We start from the raw sequence: 19,778 nt of genomic DNA, 5'->3' as shown, positions 1-19,778 counted from the left end.
TTTCGAATGATCTCTCTCCTAAATGTAGAGGGGAAGATCTTCTTTAGCGTAGTCGCACGGAGATTAACTAGTTATTTAGAAAGGAATAGCTTAATTGATACTGCAGTACAGAAGGCAGGAATACCAGGGTTCGCAGGATGTTTAGAGCACACTAGCATGATTTGGCATCAGATTCAGGCAGCCAAGACAGAGAAAAGAGACTTGAATGTCATATTTTTGGATTTAGCAAACGCGTTTGGTTCAGTGCCACATAGCCTTATTTGGGAGGCATTTGATTATTTTAAAGTACCTGGAGTAGTGGTTAATTTAGTAAAATTGTATTTCCAAGATATTAGGCTGTGCTTAAGCACAGCAGGCTTCACAACAGGATGGCAGAGGCTAGAAATAGGCATCATGGCAGGGTGCACGATTTCTCCATTGGCATTCACAATGGCGATGGAGGTAATCATTAGAGCTTCTAAGTGGGTTGTAGGTGGAGAGAGGCGGCAGGATGGGGTGCGCCTTACACCAATTAGGGCCTACATGGATGACATGACGTTGATAACTACAACGGTGCCATGTATGAAAAGAATACTTGAGAGACTTAATAAAAACTTAAAGTGGGATAGTATGAAAATCAAGCCTAGTAAGTCTAGAAGTATCTCAATAAGCAGAGGGAAGTTAAGTGATAGGAAGTTTGTAATAGATGAAGAGGAAATTCCAATAATTAGGGAAAAATCAGTAAAGAGTCTAGGTAGGTGGTACAAGGCAGACTTGAATGACGGAAAACAGGTAGTGCAGTTTCGGAAGGATGTTGCTGAGGGACTGGATAGAATAGATAAATCAGGGCTGCCAGGAAAGTTGAAACTGTGGTGTCTGCAGTTTGGGTTATTTCCCAGGCTGATGTGGCCACTGTCTGTATATGAGATTCCAATATCCACTGCAGAAAAAATGGAAAAATTACTTAGCTTTTACATTAGGAAGTGGCTAGGTGTTCCTAGATGTTTAAGCACAGTGCCACTGTATGGGAAAGGCATACTTCAGCTCCCAGTAACTAGTCTAGTGGAGGAGTTTAAATGTACCAAGGTTAGGACAGAGCTCCTGTTATCTGGGAGCAAAGATGCGGTAGTTAGTAAGGTGGTTCCAAACCCAATCAAGGGGAGAAAGTGGAATCCAAGAATCGCAGTGCAGGAGGCAGAAGCAACACTTAGGCATACAGAGATTGTGGGTAATGTCCAAATAGGCCGGGGAGGCTTGGGGCTTGGCCCAGGCAAACCGGTGTGGAGTAGAGCAGGTCCCAAGGAGAAGAGAAAGCTAGTCGTGGAGCAGGTTCGTAGACAGGAGGAATTATTAAGGGGTGCTAAGGCAGTGGCCCAGGCTAAGCAGGGACAGTGGGTGAATTGGGAAGGTGTAGATAAGAAAAAGCTTAGCTGGAAAGAACTCTGGAGCATGGAGGAAAGTAGTATTAGATTCTTGATAGGGGCAACATATGATGTACTGCCAACTCCCCAGAACCTAAAACTCTGGGTAAATGGAGACCCACTATGTTCATTGTGTTCAGGTACTGCAACTTTAAAGCACATTCTGTCAGGGTGTAAGGTTAGTCTGTCGCAAGGCAGGTATACGTGGCGACATAACCAGGTTCTAAAAAGCTTAGCTGCAGGAATTGAAGAGTTACGGAGGCAGGCAAATTTAGGAGGACCTAAAACAAAGAAAGGTGCAATCAAGTTCGTTCAAGAGGGAGAGAAAGTTGGTAAGACAACAAGAAGGCAAGGCAGCTTAGAAGGTGCTTGTAATTGGGAAATGCAGGTAGATTTAGGAGGAAAGCTTCTTGTTCCCCAGGAAATAGCCATTACAAAGCTAAGGCCTGATATAGTCTTGTGGTCTAGGAGTAGAATGAAAGTATATTTCATAGAGCTGACTGTTCCGTGGGAGGCCTTAGTTGAGGAAGCATATGAAAGGAAAAAGCTCAGGTATGCAGAGTTAGGGGCAGAAGCAGAGCAGCGAGGATGGAAAGTTAGGATTTGTCCAGTGGAAGTAGGATGTAGAGGATTTGTAGCAAGGTCTGTTGTCTCTTTGGTAAGGGAGTTAGGAGCAAGTGGACAGAGTGTGAGGAAAATTATAAAGGACATGTCAGATGAGGCAGCAAGATCCAGTCAGTGGATTTGGATGAGAAGGAGTAATGGTAGCTGGGGGCCCAGCAGGGGGAGCACTTAGGATAGATAGACTCTTAGGAGAAGCAAGGAAGAAATCCAGGAAGAGGAAGTGTTTTTAAGTGGGTGTGTGGCCTGTGTGAGCCTCTTTGAGACCATGCGGTTAGTCCAGGTGAGGTGGCCTGTATTGTTTGCTTGTATTGAATTGGTTTGTAGTGTGTCTGTGGCTGTTTAGGTGAGTTTGTTTGTTTTAGGTGAGTTGCATGGTGTGGTGTTGGAGAGTATGGGGGGTGTAGAGCACAGCCTAATCCGGCGGGGGAGAGCCAGCCTAAAAAGGCCCCTCTCCCTGACTCTACATCCCTCATTGTCTTGGAGAGTGGGGGAGTAGGGGGGGGGGGCAAGAGCACAGCCTAATCCGGCGGGGGAGAGTTTAGCTCAAAAAGGCTTCTCTCCTTGACTCTGCCTCTTTCAAAATGGCCGCCACTTTTTCCAACTGTTTAGGGGAGTTTGTTTGCTGAATCTGCTAGTGTGTTTTGTCAGAGTTGATGATGGTGTTGTTTGTGGTAGCATAGGCAAGATAAAGAAAATGGTGGTGTGAGGAGCAGTGATGGCTGGCATTAGGGGAGTGACTCTGGGACGCCAGTGATCACTGTCTAGCCTCCTGGAGGTGTTGTGGGACCAACTAGACGAAACACTGGTGAAAGGAGGTTCCCACCTGATGACCCCAAAGACATGTTAGTTATCACTGCTCATTAGTCTGTACAGCTAAATTAATAGTTATCATAGGACATGTTAAGCTTAGGGAGCTATTCACTGAGTCTGGTCCATTTTCTGTAGCACAAGCTTTGTGTTTATCTTAAATGCAAGGGCTTGCTCTGTCCTCCTTGGTTTGACCTACGCGCTGAATCTCGATTATCCCAGACAGCTGAAGTACACCTTTTGAGGTATTCCAAAAACTTTTCTTGGAACTGGATGATTCAATGCTGTCAAACAAAGTCCAGTGTCATTGCCTATTTTTAGTTTGAATTTTACCGGCTTGACTTTACAGACAGCTAAAACACCTTTAAAGTATAATACATTTAACCTTCCTGTCGTGTTCGGGTCAAATCTGACCGATTTACAACTTAAAACACTCATAAATATTGTGTTTTACATCTGATTGCTCTGGTCTTCATCCCCCCAGGACAGAGTAAGTAGAGCGAGAGTGGAAAAAATCATAAAGATGACGCCAGGGCCAACACGGTATGCGACATCTCGTGTGGATGACATCAAGTCCAGCTTCCAACTCTTTTTACCAGAGTCCATTGAGGGAATTGGAGATATTGGATGGATATTGGAGATGACAAACCTGGAGGGGAAGCGTGTCTTTGGGGACACCTGGAGAGAAATCGACCTGGTAGACCTCCAAGCCTACATAGGTCTGTTGATTTTAGCAGGAGTATATCGCTCAAACAATGAGGCTACAAAAAGTCTGTGGGATGCAGATGGATCTTTGGTTTTCCATTTATTTTTTACATTACATGTTCATTTTGTAATACATTTTCAGTGCCTAGTTGTATTTTCAATGCAGTTATTTTATGTCTAATTCTATAAATTCATGTTAAACACTACTTTGAGACATTGTTCACAGCTAAAAAATGTTGAATAAAAATTTGGTGGTGAAAAATGGTTTTTGGGCTAATTTAAGAGCAGTTAAAACAGACCGGTCAATTTTGACCGGGAACACTAAAGTAAGGGGCGGGAGGTGAACACGACAGGAGGGTTAACAGGGTGGCTCTAATCAATGTCACACGGCGATACCAAGCAGAAGAATTGCATACAATCTGTACCCGGCTATACCCGGCTGCGCGTCCACGACGCTAAACGTTAGCCACATAAGCTGCCATGCTAACAACACACACAACAGGCTCTCGTGAACATACAGTAAAGCAACGTAAAATGGTAAAACTTACAGCTCCCAAGTTCAAAGTTGGGTCACAGACAGTCGGTACTGATCCAAGCTTTATCTTGAGACTTGTAGCAAATCCTGCATTTTACTGGCCCTCGTTGAGAAAGCAGTCCGAGGTGAAATGGTTAGCACACACGTACAACACTTTCGGAGTTGGAGCGGGTACATTTCCATCAAAAATAAAATTAATCCACTGGGTCTTCAGATCCTCGGGCGTAGGGATTAAAAAAAGACTTCTGTGTTGGTTTGTGCAGCCAACAACAAAGCAACTACTGTGTTTCGCTCGTACCTTCGACATTGTTCTACCGAAAGCCAGTGTTCGCGAGGGAAGGAACGATAGCGTCTGCAAGGCGAGGCTCAGTGGGCGGAACACACACCTAGCTCGGGGAGTGTCACCCACCCAGGGGGAGGTGGCATCGCCCTTCTTGACGACATCAAGGGAAAATCTCCAATTCTCCTGTCTGAGCACACGTTTCCTGAAAGGTGGAGAAAGCAAAAGACGGAGAGGATGGACTTTTCTCATGTTTGGGGGGTCCATAGACATGCCAGGGACACATACTACTGATAGAAAACCATGGAAAAGTGCATTTTGCATAATATGTCCCCTTTAGATAAAAGGTACCCATTGGCACACGCTTTTACCCAAAGCAACTTAGTTTCAGTTTCAGTGCAGCAGGAAACCTTGGTGTAATTTTTATGTATTCCATCTATTTAACAAATGCTGAGACCTGAGACCTGCTGTTTGCTATCAGCTTCTGAATTTCTATTGCAGTCTATGGGAGAGTTACTATAATGGTTGAACAATTCCTGTAGCTCGAAGCTCAAAGTAAATTCAATATGTCTGCTGCTGTATTTACTATTTTACTGTCCAGTCTGAACTGTAATCTCTTTCTTTGAGCACTAACTTGTAAATAGCTTTCTACCTGTGTGTGTGTGTGTGTGTGTGTGTGTGTGTGTGTGTGTGTGTGTACGTGCGTGTGGCTGTGTTTGTAAACATCAGAGATCAAAGACTTAACGAGCTGGTTCCAACACCTGTGTCTAGCTGGAGGACACAGAGCTGACACAGATCTGGTTGTGATTTTGGCTCGGTGAGCCTCTCAAACTACTGCTATTTGAGAAAAAACAGTAACTCCTATCAGAGCCATGAGCAGACCATGACCGGCACAAGATTCTTGTGCACTGCATGGCTTTGGCGTTTCTAGAGTGAAAAATGCGGAAACAGGAGCGAGTTACAAAACAATGTCACTTTTGCTTTTTTATGGAAATCAGTTCCTGAATTTACATAATAAGTATGCAGAATAATAATAACATATATTATAATAATAATAAAAATAACTAGAACATTCCTGGAAATATTTTGAATGTGCCTGCTGCTTGGTGCGTGTGCTTGACTCCTCACATTTCAGTCTGTACAAAGGACGTTACTTTCAGTTTCATTCATGCTATTGCATTATGGTTAGGGTTAGGGTTAGTAATAATAATATAGTAGTAATAAGAGTTGTAATAATAATGAGGCAGCAATGCAATAGCATTGAACTCTTACCGTTATTACTCTCAAGTATTTGAGCATTTATTTGAACATTAAATTTATAAGGCAAATCAGCATTGTTGTTGTCGTTCTATGACTGTGAGGACAATTTTCTTAAGAACCCATTTTTGTACATATATATTGACAGACACATAAATCATCTCCACCTTTCGATATTCACCTTCATAAAATCATCATTTTGGCATCTAATTTTTCAAAGTGCTGTACTTCAATTAATTTGAACTGCTTTTTCAACCATTTTAGCATTGTGATGAGGTGATCTATTCAATAGGAATAGTTCTCCCCCCGATATCCCATTTTCGAACACAAGTTTCATCTTAAAAGCTGTTGTCTGCCTAGGGAGACAGAGGGGATTGTATGTGCATGTTTCCCTCCACCCTTTGGTGGCCACAGTTGCCAGTGGCAACCAGTGTCTCAGCAGGTGTTACTGGGCAGAAATGGGCAAAACTGATTCTGATTGGCTAATTAGACTCGTTAATTCTTAGCCTTTTAACTCAGGTATGAGAACAACGCTAAGGAAAATCAACACGGTGTATTTGTGTGTACTTGTGTGTGCGTGTTGAAGTGTGGTTCTTTGCATGTGTGTACATGTCTTTCTATAATTGTGAGGACAATTTTAGTTAAAACCATAATTGTGAGGTCATTTTGGCCAGTCCTGACAACTTCAAAGGGCTCTTTGAAGTTTAAGCTCATGCAGTTCTCAACACAACGCAAACAGATACATTTAAAGACACACAAACAATCACTCCTAATGTATATTAACTGTTAAAGTGTCTTAACCTGGTAGTACAAGCTTTTTGGAGGCTCTATGGTAGACAGCTCTACTGCTACACACAATACATACACTGTAAGAAAAAAACGGTAAAAAAACGGTAAAAGCACTGGCAGCAAAGTTTCCAAACAGATACCGTAAAATTACAGTAAATAACCGTATCACGGAACTACGTACAATGACTGTAAAAATACAGATTAGATTTTTACAGTCAAAAATTAATTAAAATACAGTATATTATCAGATACCCTTCAGGTTAATCTCTGTAATTTTACAGTATAAAAAAAAACGGTAAAAGCACTGGCAGCAAAGTTTCCATACGGATACCGTAAAATTACAGTAAATGTAAAAATACAGAGTAGATTTTACAGTCAAAATGAATTAAAATACAGTATATTATAGTTGATAAATGCCCATTACACTGTAAAATAACATGCATATTATGTCAAAAAACATTAAAATCAGATACCCTTCAGGTTAATCTCTGTAATTTTACAGTATAAAAAAAAACGGTAAAAGCACTGGCAGCAAAGTTTCCATACGGATACCGTAAAATTACAGTAAATGTAAAAATACAGAGTAGATTTTACATTCAAAATGAATTAAAATACAGTATATTATAGTTGATAAATGCCCATTACACTGTAAAATAACATGCATATTATGTCAAAAACATTAAAATCAGATACCTTCCAGATGAATCTCTGTAATTTCACAGTATATATTATATATTTTAGGAAACAGCTAAGTCTATCTACAGTATTTAACATCTCATGTTAAAATACTATTTTTTCCATGTACAATAACAAAGTTATAATGTATAAAAACGAACTAGGTTCATAAAACTAAAGATAAATGTCTGCAAAGTTACAGTATTAATCTGTCATTTTAGAGAATTAGTATATTAAAAAACAACCATTGGGCAGTGGAAAAACAAGCTAAATACATTACAAATACATCAAAAATAGCTACATTTAAGGCCAATCCCTGTAAATTAAGGGTATTTAGTCTTTTTTTCATGGAATGGCCTTGTCTATCTAGAGTAATTTCCTGTTTAAATATTGTTCTTTCATGTACAATGACTAAGAAATAATGTATAAAAATGCTATAAATGCATTAAACCAACGATAAATGTCTACCCATTTACAGTATTAATCTGTAATTCTAAAGAATTACAAGATTTAAAAATGTTCATTGGACAGTGAAAAAAAGGCAGAGTACATTAAAAATACATCAAAAATAGCTACATTTAAGGCCAATCCCTGTAAATTAAGGGTATTTAGTTGTCATTTCATGAAACTGTCTTGTCCATCTACACTGATTTGCTGCATAATTGTGGTTTCCCCAAGTAAAAAAACAATGACACAATGTATAAACAAAATATGTACCTTTAATCAAATAGGAATTTCTGCACATTTACAGTATTAGTTATGTTAGAGAATTGGACAATGGAAAATTAAACACTGTACATTCAAAATACATTAATAGGTATATTTAAAGATAATATCTGTAAATTAAGGGTATTAAACAATCATTTTAGTAAACTGAACAAATATTGTTAAAACATTTTCATTTGAAAGGAAGGATAATAAGTCATTACACATTAAAACAGCGAAGGCAATCTCTTTAAATGTAAGGTATCCAGCAGTTACTATATATAGGCCTAATTGTTCAATATAGTGTTTTACTTCCAAAATATTGTTTTATATGAAAAAAAAAGAAATAGGAATATTTCAATATTTTGAACCCTGGGCCCAAATGACTTGTTTTCAGTCACAATCCCTAATAGCAGAAACCAGATAGCTCCCTGCCCCGCCCATCCAGTAACACTGGAAAGCCTCCTCCCACTCTACTGCATGGGCATAAGCAACAATCTAAGATAAACTTTTTCAAAACATGACACTCGCAGTATAATCATACTGTAATCATCAGTATGTTATCTTGAAAAAAATTGTTTAAAAAAAAAGCTATACAGATCAAAGAAAAATTGCGAATCTGTGACTTGTTTTATTTTTGAATACCATGGGGTTCAAATAGTTACATGATATGGAATATATATTTCTGGCGGTGGATAGATGGACCATAGTTATTAACAGAAAAGCATTGCTGATTTTGCTTTTTTCACAGGCCATGTTTACAATAAGTAAACACTACACCAGTTTTATCTTTTAAAGTGATATTTTTACTGTCCATACTGCAAGTCCAACATATTGAGCAACTTCTTCAGCAGCTGCTCCTGTGCTCTACAAGCAAGTTACATTGACTAGACCGCCATATACATTAATTGCAGGGCAAAACTGGAAACAAAAACATTTTTCATCTGTAAGTAACATCAGTATAAGAACTACCTACCTACCTACAAAAAAAGAACCATGTACAGTTCTTTTTTTGAGTTTGGCCCATGTTTTACTTTATGTCCTATACTACAGCCAGCCACCAGGGGGCAATTGAGATGTTTTGGCTTCACTTGAGGAGCTGTCATGCTGTCCATCATACTATATTACTAATGTGCTATTCACACTACGTATGTCAGACTGAGTATGTATTGTTTCAGCTGCATAGTATGTGGATTATGTATGCAAGTAACGCCCGCATGTATACTAAATTATCAAGAATTTTTGAGTATGCAGTGTTCGCTGACTGCACATACTCAACTCAATGCATTGCTAGCCTGATACTCAGACAGATTTGCCATTTCGTTTTACTGCATTATTCAGTCAGACTGTGCTCTCATAGCAGCCGTTAGCATAGAAGCTAAGTGTCAAAGCAATTTCTCAAGATACAAGTTGCTATACACAACTATTGGAAACAGATGGACCTGGTTTCGTCCAGAAGCCATCAAAAGAGATGTACAGGGGTAATACAACTCTGATACGAGGTGTCCTGAGAGGCTAGGCGATAGGGTATATTTCATCCCTGACATCCCATTTCCTAAATCACATCTAAACAGAGCTAAATGTCTCTGGTGGATTACGCTGTGTGGTAGACCACAGTGAACTCAATGTAAAGAAGATAAACAAGGATGTCTACATTTGTTATAAAGGTAAGTCAACATTGTGTATGTATGGTATGGATTATTTTTTCACCGCAGTGAAAAAGCAACATATTCCTGTCGGATGGCGATTCAAATTTGACATTACATAGGTTTTTATAACATATACTTCTACTTATTGCCTGTTATGTGCAATAAGAGTAATTTTAACTCTGTTCCACAATTGTGAAGCACAGGAGCAGCTTATGAAGACGATCAGCAATATTTGGACTTAGGTCATGGCCATGAAACTTTGTAACTATTTCTTGCAAATGAAACAAATGTAAAAAACATTTTAGGATACATTCAATTTGGGCAATACATACTGTGCGTGAGCAACTGTTGTCAGATCATTTCAAACTGTCTGTTCACCTGCTTGGGTGCTGGGGCCTCCTTAAATACCTCCCATTGTCCATCTAGGGAGAAAACAGGCATTTGTTTAGACAATCCATGTAAACCTTTTGGCGTTTTACGGACAAACATTCATTTGAACTGAAATGATCATTTCTAATATGAGTTGCTTTTTTCTTATCATACATTACCAGAATATATGCAGGAATCCTGAAGTTAATTTCAATACCTTTTTAAAAGACCTTCTCTTTACCACAGCTGGACTCCAATCAAGTTGTAGTAACATCTCAAAGATGACCAAGATAAATGGAAGCAACCTGAGCTACATTTCAAGTGTCATAATAAAGGGTCCGAAAACTTAGTACAATGTGATATTTTAGTTTTAAATTCTTAATAAATTTGCAAAAATGTCTAAAATTCTGTTTTTACTTTGTCATTAAGGGATATGGAGTGTAGACTGATGAGATTAAAAATGCATTTAAATGATTTAAGCAAAAGGCTGCAACATAATGTGAAAATACTGAAGGGGTCTGAAAATTTTCTGAACCCATTGTATCTATTTTACAAGCTAACCAGGGCCGTGCAGAAACCTTGAGGGAGCGTGTTAAAAGGGGCAGGAGGAATATTACGCCAATACCACGCAACAACATCATTTACAGCAAAACCGACCCATATTCAAACAGAATGTAACAAAGAATCTTACAACAAACTAGGGCTGAGCAATTAATCGAAAAATAATCGAAACTGACATTTAGAAACTCTAATGGACTTAATCTTGCTCATGTCAATTAATCGTGGTGTTCACTGTTGCCATGACAGTAAAGGTTGCATATCTTTAAGGAATTTGAAAACTTGTCTCCAGTGATCATTTTAACCCAAACCATGATCTTTTCATAGTTCTAATCAAGTGGCTTTTGTGCCTAAACTAGACATTAACCACAGCGTCACACCTTAAAACATCATTATTTTCACTCCCTAAAGATACTTATGTGTGAAAATATCACAAAGTATCCAGGTGTGGGGGCAGTTTAAAATACAAAACAAAACAAACTGTGAAAATACATAATTGTTCATCAAGGGTGGAGATAATCGTTCATTAATCATAATCAAGGTTAAAAGTTAAATTAATTGTGATTTTGACTTTTGCCATAATCGACCAGCCCTACAACAAACCGTATCATAGTATATCATTGCCCCGTACCTGATGTAACTGGAGAGGGACTATGATTTGTTTTTTATTTTGTGTGTGTGTGTGTGTGTGTGTGTGTGTATGTACACTCACTTTGGCTGCGCAAGGTGAAGCATGGAGGAGTGTTTGTTTTCTTAGCCAGATGACTCATTCTACAGCAGGTACCGTTAGAGCTAATAAGAGAGAACCAGGTCATTATTTCCACTAGAGGATTCATCAGGTTTTTTTGATTTGAAAATATATTTGAAATGGTGAAGGTCTGTCCATGCCGCTTCTGTAGCCTTTCGTTAACATCGGTAAAATGTTATGTAGATCACCAAATACTACATAGACATGAAGCTAATGGCCAATTTCCATGTTGTGTTGTTGACTGTAAACGTGTGTTTGTCAAATACGGTGCTTTTAAAACGCATAGTTATAGACACCATAACAACCCATCTGTGTCAGAATTGGACATTATGCAATGACCATATACATGTGAGAACACAAGTTGTCAGAAACAGTGCACAGATCTCAAAGACCTTCTTGCACATCTCAGGTCACATCTTTCCAAAAATAATTTGGTAAATTGTCCATTCGCTAAATGTGGCAAAAAATTTAAAGTAAGGTCTTCATTTACTTCCCATATATCCAGGATCCACAAACATGCAACAGCAGGGCAAGTATCTGCTGCATGTTCTGTAGCCAGCTACACTGCAACCCATTATGGATGTCCTCAAAGACGTTGGGGTGGAAACGCTTGATGATATGCAGCTTATCCAGATAAATGACGTTGCAGGTGTGCTCAGACCCATTAAAGCAAAGAGGCTTATTGCACATGTTAAAAGTAAGTCAAGGCTCAATCTGTAATATGAGTATATTGCCACCAGTGCCATTGTTGGTCTACTATTCATTATTATGTATGTCTCTGAGCTTTTTAGGTGTCTTCTCAGCTCAGAGTGATGCATCTTCAAGAATGGAGAAGGATTTCACAAGCACACCCCAAACTCAAGAAACACCCCAGGTCCCTACAAGCCCAAGCATACCCTCTACTTCTGGAAGCTCATTTGGAAGCCCAGGCACACCTGAAACTCCAGAAACACCCTTTCGAAACTCATTTAGAAACCGCGTCTCCTCTCCATCTGGTAGTGAATGCTCCAGTCCCACTAGACAACTGGGCAGTGACTGGCACTACAATTTTGAAGTCCCTTGGAACATGCTGCCAGCTGTTGTAAGAAAGAAATTACACAATCAAGAGCGGCCCACAACCAGAGAAAGGAGGGAAGTGATTCGCATTATTACAGCTGAAATTCTTTCCACTTGCAAGACACCAACAAAGAAGCACTTAAGTGAAGTTGCATGGAAGATGGTCCTAGAATATCCAAAGTCTTTCAAAAACATCATAGAAGGTGAAGTCGTTGGAAGCGGCTATGATTCTCTAACAAAACAACTTCAGTGCAGAGTTGATAACTACAAGAGAAATGAGACGCTGGGTAAGAAGAGGATCATCCCAGATGACATCAGCACTGTACCAGAAAATAAGAAGCAACGGAAAGACTCCTATGGCTGTATTCAGTGGGAATCTGGACCTGTGAATGTGGAAGCACAGATGAAGAAGAAAAAAGACATGCAAAAAATGTTCCTGGAAAATGAGAAGAATGAAAAACAAACAGAAAATTTAATCTCAGACACCTTCATATCTCTGAGAAACGACATAATGTCTGGTAAGGACACCCGGGCCCTTACTGAAGAATGGCCTCTCCTCTTCTCACTCGTTGCCATGAAGGCATACTTCAAACTCTTGACTGGTGTCCACATTAATGAGGGATTTGAGGAGGCCATGGCCACAAAATTAGCCAGAGTCCTGGAATATTATCAGTCTCTTCCATTGGAGAAATCAAGTGTAGCTGCGAAACAGAGAGCAGAGATCCAAGCTGGAGGTGGACCCTGTGGGGCGGTATTGATGCTATTTTCACACTTCAAAGAGGATCGTGCAAGAATGTTCCACATGGTCGACAGAACATGCATCGCTGTGGAGGTTGAGACAGAACACCTTCTACCCACACCATGCATTGTTGTATGTGGTAAGTGAGAGGCAATAGAATGTGTGTGCCCTACATGCAAATAGAGGCATTTAAATGGGTGGATTTACTGATGACTTTTTTTTTCACAGGAGAGAGTCCTTTGTCTGCAACAACTTTCATGGTGGCAGCGGACCAGGAGATGATGATGGATAACTTGAAGAGCTTCACCAATGCACTGATTGGCATGTTCATGTGTTTCTACATCTTCAATATGCACTATCCAGTGGAACTCGGGGCCACAATGGAGTTTCTTCAAAGGTAAATGTACATGAATAATCATACACATACACATGTATTCACAATATAACTCCTCTGTAGGTTAAGGGATATTTAGGAATTTTTGAAAAGGGGTTGTATGAGGTACTTCATGCATAGTCAGTAGGTAGCTGTTTGCATGACCCCAGTGTGGAGAAACATGCACCTGCGCTAAAACTAACGCTCAGCAATGTAATGCTGTGACAGACAGACAGACAGACAGAGGAAGAGACAGAGAGAGAGAGAGAGAGACAGGAAGAGAGAGACAGGCAGACAGAGGAAGAGAGAGATACAGACAGACAGACAGAGGAAGAGAGAGACAGACAGAGGAAGAGAGATACAGATAGACAAACTTCCTCCAGGACCTCTTCTGCCTCCTACAATAGTGGAAACATTTAAGTGGTTGAATGAAATATTGTTATAAACACGTATTTATTTATTACATTAATTACTTTACATTGAAAATACATTCAACATGTTTATTACCACACAAAGAAATGTGCTTTGGGGCAGAGATTTGAATGTAAATAAAGAACTAGCAAGCTAGTTATCTATTAGCTAAGCCCATTAAATCGTTCTCATGTCCATTACAGTTGATGTTCATAAAAAGACAATTATTTTTCCTTCGTTAAAAGTTTAACTGCACTCTGACACCAATCTATAATTCCTGACATGTTCATAAAAAAGAAAATATGATTACCATAGGTTAAAAAAAAACCCTGTATCTTAAAGGGGACATTTTATGCAAAATGCACTTTTCCATGGTTTTCTATCAGTAGTATGTGTCCCTGGCATGTCTACGAACCCCCCAAACATGAGAAAAGTCCATCCTCTCCGTCTTTTGCTTTCTCCACCTTTCAGGAAATGTGTGCTCAAACGGGCAAATTGGAGATTTTCCCCTGATGTCGTCAAGAAGGGCGATGCCACCTTCCCCCGGGTGGGTGACACTCCCCGAGCTAGGTGTGTGTTCCGCCCACTGAGTCCGGCTTGCAGACGCTATCGTTACTTCCCTCGCGAACACTAGCTTTCGGTAGAACAATGTCGAAGGTACGAGCGAAACGCAGTAGTTGCTTTGTTGTTGGCTGCACAAACCAACACAGAAGTCTTTTTTTAACCCCTACGCCCGAGGATCTGAAGACTCAGTGGATTAATTTATTTTTTGATGGAAATGTTCCCGCTCCAACTCCGCAAGTGTTGTACGTGTGTGCTAACCATTTCACCTCGGACTGCTTTCTCAACGAGGGCCAGTACAATGCAGGATTTGCTACAAGTCTCAAAATAAAGATTGGATCAGTACCGACTGTCCGTGACCCAACTTTGGACTTGGGAGCTGTAAGTTTTACAATTTTATGTTGCTTTAGTGTATGTTCATGAAAGTCTGTTGCGTGTGTTGTTAGCATGGCAGCTAACGTGGCTAACGTTTAGCGTCGTCGACACGCAGCCGGGTACAGATTGTATGCAATTCTTCTGCTTGGTATCGTCGTGTGACATTGATTAGAGCCACCGTGTTAAATGTATTATACTTTAAAGGCGTTGTAGCTGTCTGTAAAGTCAAGTCGGTAAAATTCGGACTAAATATCGGCTCTGTAGTGATTAGCATAGGTGTCCGGACTTATTAGTGCCACGGGTGCTCAGCTCCGAGGCACTCCTCTACAGCTAGAATAGCTGAGAGGAGTGCCTCAGGTTTATTATTCTTCCGCCAAATTTCGGCGCGTAACTCGTCCCGCAGCTTTGAGAAAACCCCGGTAATATATACATCAAAACGTGCGTCTTGATCCCAAAAGGGGTGCTATGACTTTTGGTGTTAAAATTCAAATTTTTCCCAAAGTTATTCCCAAAAAACTGGAAATAAATGCATTGGAATTTTCTTTAGAAACCCACCTTTTTTCTACAAAATTGCACCTTTTTCACCCAGCTCTCTCATACCTGCACGTAGAAATGTGATTCAAACTATAAAACGGAGGAAAACTTCTGCTCTCTCAAAAAGACAGGAACTGTTTTTACATAACATGTAAACTTTTCAAACTGTGAGCACTCAAAGGAGGAGTGCTAATCACTTTTTCTTCAAAGTTAGAGTGAAAGCGTCAGTTGGCTAGAGTTCGTGAAGCAGTAAAAAATAACCTTTATTTTTATTTTTAACTCGAGCTTGTGGCCAAACCGTAAAAACGAGACAAATAATTCTTTCTGAAAATGTAGACATAGTTGTTGGGATTCATAAAATGTAACTTTGACAGGCAGGGTCTGCACAAAATTTAAACGGGGGTTCCGAGTCCGGCAGCAATACCTGTCTCACTCTCATTGACACCTAATGTAATCATCTTTTTTTTTCAAAAGAATCTCACTCTGTCTTCGCACTGAGCTTACACACTCATTTTAAGGAATATTTGAATAAAATAGAGACTGTAGAAACTTCTGGCTTCAGTGTCTGGCAAGGTCTTTTCGGTTTATGAAAAGAAGTAACGGTTTTCTCATAATTTGCAGTTGTTTGAAGCCATGTAGAAGCCAAATTCTGGGCAGATTTTCACATTGCCATGGCAACGGCAGCTCCTGACCTGTGTGCGTGCGTGTGTGCACCTAGCAACCAGATAACCAACTCTCCAAGCTCCGCTAGCTTTACATTAGCCGCATGTTAGGTCTTAAATTACATTTAGTTAGGTCTTAAATATGTAAGTCCATTTACTGCTTCCTTTGTTGCTTTTTTTTTTGTTTTGTTAAAAGAGTGAATGAAGTTGTGACGGTCTCCGCTGAGACAGAGGAGAGGAGAAGCTACTAGCCCTCTCTCGCTGTCACTTCTAGTGGCGTTGCTCTCCTCCCCAGTAATGTTAAATTTAGCACAGGAAAAAACATAATAGTGGTCATTTAAATAGCGGTTCATGGGATTTATTAACCCTCAGGGGTCCCTCTGTCCTTTTTTTGACATTTTCTTCACTTTTCTTTTTTGATTTGCTGATCATTTTGGCTGTGTTACAGATGAAGGTATGGATTTCTGCAAGAAAGTGTGTTGAGCTTCGCATCCTTGCTTGCGTTGAACTTCAGGAAGAAAACTTAGACGATATATCTTTAGCCCTCCTGGCATATTTATTTCAGACTTAACTTGGTATAACCTTCATGACCGAACATGTGCACGCACAGACAGACTGAACAACAAATCGGGGTGTGTCCCAAAACAAAAACCAATGGCATCCGTGCACAGCGCCACACCGTGGTGAACACGCAACACCACAATTGTACAACAACCATACATTCACACACAACAACTGAGTACATCTAATTGTATCTCTTAACAAAGTGTCTTTTTTTTTTTTACATATTTTTAAAATCTAATGTCAGTTACTGTTACAGGTCTATTATACACTGGTAACACATTTTGTACCCTCTGGGGTTCCTCGCGTCCAAAAAAGGACACACAAAGAAAATGCTATAAAATCATCATATATCAATATTTTTTTCTGCTTTTTTTGCATAAATCTCGTAAACCACTTCAGTTCTGCTCAAACCTACCAAATGTTTATTAGTTTTCAGGATTTTAACCCTTTAAATGCCAGTTTGAAGACATGTTGCATCTTGTTTTATTAAATGAAACAACACAGAATATGAGATATTTCCCACATAATACATGATGGAGGGATGTGACATTGTTTTATATCAGAGTCTTTTATATCAAGACATTTCTCAAAACCAGAATATGACCAGGGTGACTTTTGAACACTGGAAATAAATCATGTACTCATCCCAGCAGTAGCCCCCGTGGCACTCAAAATTTCCCTGTCCCTGGAATTTTCTAGTTTATTAGTGCTGTGTAGGGTTGTCACGATACCAAATTTCTGTTTCGATACCGATACCATGTATTTATGGTACATACATATGTATTTCGATACTTTTCGATGCTTTGATACTTTTTGTAAAAAAATATTTCATTATATTATGTATTGCCTTAATGGGTTATTTAAATATTTAAGGAATGTAATTTAATTTTTAAAAATATATTTTTTAATGTATCTATTAACCATGGACATGTTTTAGCTCTCTGTTTGCAGGCTACTGTAGGTTTACTACTGGGCTGGGAGGGGCTTTGTACTTCTTTCATTGACATTACAGTGCAGTGAACTGGTGAACAACATTATCACCTGTCGTTCTTGACTGAAGTCTCGGAACAAGTCTGCATGGTTGTCCTTTAAATGTTTCGACAGGTTTTAAGTGTTGCCTGCTGTTGCGAGACACACTTTGTAGCATCGCTTGCACTGCGGTGCTTCTGGGTTCAGTGGCTCGCCTTTATCGTTCGGTTTGAACCCGAAATATTTCCACACCGTACTTTGGGTCCCCATTTTGTCCACTAGTAAGGGCTTTTCTGCAGCTGCCATCTCTATCTACTGTATTTTCTTCAACCCGCTCCATCTGTCTAAGAAACTTGTGGTTTCTCTCTCCTCCTCAGTCTAAACATGCGAGTGCGCGTGGGAGGCGGCTTACATCCGCTCGGGCAACTACGTCTCACTCGCTGGCCTCGCTGTGCTTAAAGAGACAGGCTCCAATTTACCAATTCATTTGCATTCAATAAAATGAAATAAAAGTACCGTTTGTTTTTAAATGCTGGTATAGTACCGTTTTCAAAACTCTAGTATCGCGGTACTATACTGGTACCGGTATACCGTGCAACCCTAGTGCTGTGAAAGTTATTATTGAGAGTCATGCCTTATGATGGTTGTTTTAACGTTTATATCATGTTTACAGATACAGTGCCTGTAGGGAATATCTAGATAAGCGCAGTGTTAAAGGGATATGTCCAAGGGGATAGTCTGTAATACACATTTTTTGCATTTTGAACATATAGTTAGCTATTATCAGCATTTACAAGCTATTGACAACCCAATTTACACATAATTGAGAGCATTTGTTGTTATCATTTTTGCACTGCTTGCAGCTGTTGCCATAACTACTGCCTCTGTTTCCTCTGTTCAGGCCAGCACATCAAGTGCATCTATACAGCTTCCTGCAACAAGGGATGTTGCATGCCAGACTGACCCACTGTAGGCACACAGTTATCCTTGAGGACTCTTCAGCCTCACATCAGAAGTACAGGTCTGTAGCCATCTGAAGTGCATCTACTTTTGATAAACCTAACAGTCATTTATCAGTCTTGGAATAATGTGCAGGTAAATGAAGCTGTGGTTACTTAGAACTTGTGAGAGTGTGTAGGCTAAGGTTTCTGTCAACATTAACGTCTTTGATTTTCTCTTTACTGTACCTCCAGACTCTACCTGGCTGCCATGTACTACAATGAAAATGCTGACCGACCACAAGCCCAAACAAAAGAAGGTGAACCACTGTTCAAGGTCCAATTTCCAAAAGTGTGTTATATTATTTTATTTTTCAACCAAAAAATGTTTTGTTCACATTGTATTAAGTATTGCACGTATAATGTTATGACAGTTCCATCAACAACAAAATACAGTAAAGAAAATGTCAGGCGGTAGTTAGAAACAGACTTTCAGTCATTGTTTTGTAAAAAACAACAAAAAAAGTGAAAAATGTAAACAAAATCTTTTGTGTTTTATCAAACAGGGAATGTGGTGGACCTCATATTTGAAAAAGTCTTTGTTGACCTGGGACCATACACAGAAGCTGCTTTGGCCTTCAAAACAACTGGACAGAGCATTTAGTCTTGCAAACATATATCTATGATGTGTGTCACAATTTTTTTTTATGGATCCAGTGAATCCTACAGTTTTTTTATTATCACTGATTATAAGTTCCTCATTCGATGTAAATAAATGCTTGATTGTTACTAAAGAAAGGACTCCTCTGAATTCATATATTATATGCACACTATCTGCTGATAGAAGAACTTTACAAATCAAATAGCAGCTAAACTAATTTATTTGAGGGTGTGTTACTCCATGTGTGGTGTATTATTACCATTGTAAAATTATGTGCACTGAAGTAAAACAAGACTGCCTAGCATCTTTTATTTAGATTGAAACTATATTTTTTTACAAAGAACCAAAACGTACTGGTGTATTCGTCTCAACTGTAAAGGACCATAGTCAGCGCTGTACATGTTGCAGGCAGAACACATTGAGGCAGAGCGGCTCCAACCCAGGACGGTCTACCATACATGGTAAATCTTCCTCGATCTCCCATAGCTGTCTGGTAACCTACAGTGAATTGCAAATGGTAAATGCTATGGTTTATTATTAATGTAATGTAATCAAAACAAATTACTGATTAGTTTGTCCAGTGAGAATGCTACCTGTGGTATCTCCTAGCAGCAGATATTCTCAGCTTCTGTGGGCATGGTTGCACAGTTTCCACAGGAGCACCTGTCCAAAATATAGAGAAAATGGTAACATTCACCAAAATATAAAGCTTGTGAAATTCAAAAACTGACAGACAGTGGAGCTAAGGTGGGTAAGAAGTAAGCTTGGCTACATATCAAGCACATATAACATAGGTAATTTATAACATCTCACTTATTGCATATAATGTGGAGC

The sequence above is a fragment of the Seriola aureovittata genome, chromosome 7 (genome assembly GCF_021018895.1).
Source record: "Seriola aureovittata isolate HTS-2021-v1 ecotype China chromosome 7, ASM2101889v1, whole genome shotgun sequence".
Taxonomy (NCBI): Eukaryota; Metazoa; Chordata; class Actinopteri; order Carangiformes; family Carangidae; genus Seriola; species Seriola aureovittata.
The sequence above is the reverse complement of the archived record's forward strand: the minus strand, read 5'-3'. Positions refer to the sequence as shown.